This window comes from Aulonocara sp. 'chitande type north' Nkhata Bay, linkage group LG16, assembly GCF_057382095.1.
Source record: "Aulonocara sp. 'chitande type north' Nkhata Bay isolate Kocher_YH1m ecotype deep benthic linkage group LG16, A_spYH_male_GT1.1, whole genome shotgun sequence".
In the NCBI taxonomy this organism is placed as follows: domain Eukaryota; kingdom Metazoa; phylum Chordata; class Actinopteri; order Cichliformes; family Cichlidae; genus Aulonocara; species Aulonocara sp. 'chitande type north' Nkhata Bay.
Window position 1 is genome coordinate 26283932 of NC_141359.1, and position 4753 is coordinate 26288684.

Here is a 4753-nt window from a genome sequence, read left to right on the forward strand (position 1 = left end):
CAGCATGGAAACCAGCAGCTACTTCCACCACCAATCTTCTGAAACTGACAGGCACTTCGTGCAGTGGCCCAGAGTGTGTAGGTGTGAAAGTGTTTTGAATTCACAACTCAGTTTTTACACATAAAACCAAAACAACAAGTGTGGCTTTTTTAGTTTTCACTGCTTAACGAATTTAACAAATCATCACCCACTGTAAGGTTTATGCTACAGCTGCCCTAAATCAACAGTATTGGTGATTACCAAAATTCTTTCTTTCATGTTTCTGTACTGGTTAATACGAGGTCAATCCCAAAAGTAAGGTCTCCTATTTCACAAATATAAACAGCTGTTTATTTTCTATAATATTTACATCATTTATCATTGAAGAATCATTTCTTTTTAATGCATTTTTGTTGACACTGTGGCAATTTTAGAATGCTGATGTTATACCAGCTTGCCGTCATGTCTTTCAGGAAGCATTGAACCTCATCTTTCACCTCTTCTTATGGCGGTAAACTTTCTACACCACTTGGTGCTGAATTTCAACCAGTTTAATGCCTTTTGAGTTCAAAAATTGAATAACTGCGCGAACTTCATATTTGGCGGTAGCGTTCAAAGGGAGCTCCATTTTCAAGGGCTGCCAAGCATCCCAGCGAAACCGTGCATGCTCATTTGGGGGTGGAGAAAGCACCAATCGCAACAGTGTGGCCAACAGCCGTACGAACAGTTTCTCTACGTCCCCACAGCTTTGGATACCTTACTTTTGGGATTGCTCTCGTAAATAAAAGTATAATTTTTAGTTTCAAACAAGTTTCTGAAAGAACTCTAAAATATTTGCTCCTTGTTTCTGTTACAGGTGGTCTGATACATTTGTTAAGCACTGCGATACATAGATTGTTGCATGTCGCAGGCAAGACGTCAACATCTGAGACACCTGTTATTAATATGACAAGGAAAAAAGTAAGATAAGCCTGTTTAATTCAAGTTAACCCAGATTGGTTACCTTGGATTTAATCAATACAGAAAAAAGAAGTTTGACAAGTTCTTCTAATTATCTCAGAAATTCAGAGAAATCTTGTTTTTCTGAATTTACAAAAGAACTTAAAATCCTGAAAGAGCCTCTGTTGACTTCAAAGCTTGATTTAATGAGCAGTAATGACCTCCCCTTCCAATTAGTTTAATACACCTTTCTTTTGGTTTAGCTTTGCAACATTGAGATATACAAGCGTCTTTGTGTCTTGAGTCACCACAGAGAAGCCAAATTGAATTTTAGATGTGTCATCTTGTATCCTGGAGCCATACAGGTTCAGTGCCAGCTTTACTACTGAAAAAAACTGTATCTCCCAATCTTTTCAAGTATGTCTGCAGTGGGACCATTATTGCACGTGAAATCTTTCAAGTCCAAAAAGACTCTTTAGGGATTTTAAGTTATATTGTTAATTTAGAAAAACAGAGTACATTTTTGTGTTTCAAATTATCTCTGAATTTCTGAGATAATTAGGATAAATCTTTTTGTTTTCATTTGCTTCCATAGCTTTTTGGCCATGCGTCTGAAATGCATGTCACAAGTTGATGGATCGAAATTTGCTGAAAAAAACAATGAGCTAGAATAGAACCAGCAAAGTAGAAAAGAATGTTTATAATATAGTATAATTATATAGTATTAGATAGCAAAGATTATAACTTTTACTAAAATGATGTTTAATATGCTATGATTGAATTATTTTTGTTAGCTTAACAGAGTGATTTGGATGCTGAAACTCTTTTGGCCACACAATTGGCATTGGTGGGATACACTGTGAGGAGATTTGTGTTGCAATATTTTAAGCAGTGCAAAACCACCAACAGTTCAGTCTTATGTCGCACCACTCATCATGTGTGATGTGTCATATATCATCCCATCTTGATGCTGGCACAGAGTGAGTGTTCAAACAGCTAGTCAGCATACCATATTTAACTTTGAATGTTCAATGAACTTTCACTGTCACTGTATTTTTTTACCAACAAAGTGTTAGATTTGCACATTTCTTGAAGTTTGAAGACATTCTCTTCTCGTGCGTCTTGTTTCTCTTTTCTTCATTTTGGAATAGTTGAGAAATTTTGCGGGCAAGCTGATATTGTTGAAAGTCTGAATGTACAGTTGTGTTTGTCTTGCATTTATGTTGTTTTCTTTGCCACAGGTTGAGTTTGTGACAGATTTTTATTGGTCAAGGATTCTGATGATAATTTTAAAAAAATCTCTCCAAGACTTTATTTTTTCTGGAATGCGAACAAGATTTTCAGAGAAACCCTTTTTCTGCTTCCTACTACAGTCCTCCTACATCTTCTGAATCTGCTCGTGTCAATTATTTTAGCATTTAATTACTATGTTGTGGAGAAACATTGGCAAAAGAAAACCCCACCACCATCATCACCACTCAAAAGAAAGGCAACATCTAGATCAAAGATCTCTTAATGCTGATAAAGGGCGATTGTGTGTTTTGGCTGTTTCGAGGTGGCCTAAAAAGATTTGAACCCTGTTTCCAAGATGTTTAAGGATAATGACTTTTGCAATGTTGATATACTGATTCATCCATGGGCTTAAAGACATTTTTTGGGGGGAAAGATTATCTTAGGATAAGGACAGCATTAACCCAACTTCCTGTGATGCCTACAGTCACACCACTGACTTTATCTCCACAAGTCCTTTAAGGTACCTCTCAAAAAAGACTTATTTCCCATAGCATATTTAACGGTAGCGAAGGCTGTACTGTGAAATTCTAACGGCAGCAATGATTACACAGAGTATGACCAAAACAATGAAAGATGCTGAAGAAAAGACTTCTCACAGTGTCACTGGCTCTGTCGATGTGGAATCCTTTATCTGACTCAATTTTTGGCCCGATTTAGAAATACATTGCATCACTTTGCAGCCCCAAATGTGTCCTCGGCAAACAAAAGTCAAATGTACAAAAATACCACAATGCTTGATCTCCTGTTAGTATTGTATCTGATTTTTAAAGGGCTGAAAAATGTGCCACTCACTGTAAAAAGGTCCTCTCAGTTCTCAGTTAACTCCTATGGCGATTGTCATTATCAATCCTGCACAGAAATCTGAAGTGATCATTTAAGTATGTAATTTTTAACAGCGTTCTCTGAATCTGCTGATTAAAAACACACAATACATGTCCCTCTGAGACATTTACAAAGAAAACAACTGGTTAATGAAATTGCTGTAGAATTTACCTGGAATACAGAGGCATCCTTGCTTTTCAGGAAAGATTTGCATGCATTTTGATATCGCAACCCTAAGCATGATACTACATTTTACACCAGTATTTGAACGTTTTTACACTTCACGTTAAATTACAAATGGAAATATAGAGAGCTTATACAAGAAGTTATGTGTCAAAAATGTTTCTTGTCATGCTGTGGCAAGTGGACCTTTTTTCATCTTGGAGTGGAAAAAGAATGGGGGTCATATCAATAGTCTCATCTTACACTCGGAAAGTAACGTATTTTCCCAAATGTCAAAGCATTCCAAAATTTAAAAAGAAAAGGTTGCATAGCCAAACTGAACACTCCCCAGACACTTTATTAGGTACACTTTTCCATGCTCAGAAATGCTTTAATTCTTTTTGGCATGGATTTAGCATTCCTCATAGATTTTGTTCTATAATGGCAGGGTAGCATCACACAGTTACAGCACATCCATTGATGTGAATCTCCTGCTCCCCCATATCTCAAAAGACCTCTATTGGATTACAGTGAATTGACTTAAACTTTGTGACATGGCATGTTATCCAGCTGAGAGCAGCCATCAGAAGATGGGTAGACTATGATCATAAAAGGATGGACAGGTTAGCAATGCTAAAGTTGTCTGTTTAAAATGATGCACAGTCAGTGCTAAGAAGCTTAAAGTGTGCAAGAACATATTCCCACATCATCACATCTGAACCAATGCTGAAACGAAGGATAGATCCATGCGTTTATGTTGTTTACATCAAATTATGTCCCTACCATCTGAGTGTTGCTACTGAATCTTAAAGAAGTCCAGTCGCTTTTCTTTCCTTAGATTACCATGACCTGGATGACTGAGAACCTTCGCAGACAATCATCACATCAGTTTTCTATTGTCCAATTTTGTTGTGAATTATAACCTCAGTTTTCTGTTCTTAGCTGACAGGAGTGAGACTCGGTGTGGTCTTCTGCTGCTGTAGCCCATCTGCTTCAAGGTTCGTTGGACTGTGCATTCAGAAAATGCTCTTCTGCATACTTTGGTTTTAGTGAGTGGTTATTTGAGTTGCTGTTGCTTTCCTTTGAGCTTTAACCAGTCTGGCCATTCTCCTTTGACCTCTCGCATCAACATGGTATTTTCACCTGGAAAACTGCCACTCAGTATTTTCTCTTTTATGGGACCATAACCCTAGAGATAGCTGAGTGGGAAAATCCAAGTACAAACATCATGCCACATTCAAAGTCTTGTCAAAGTTTAGTCAAAGTTCGAAGTCACTGCATTCTGATGCAAAGTTAAAATTTCAGCACGTTGTTTTGATCATTTCGAAGAACATTTGGGTGCATTTTGCTGCCATGCGATTGGAAGTGGCCAGTGAGTGTACACAGCTTTGGGTAATTCACATGGCAGTAGATGCAGCCACACAGGTCAGCTATTAACAGTAACGAAACAATGGTGTTGGTCTTCCATCGTTTTGACCGCCCTTAACACGGTGACATTTTTTCACCAACTCAGTAAAGTATGCATTATATCAAGTCAAAGGAGCAAGATGCTCAACAG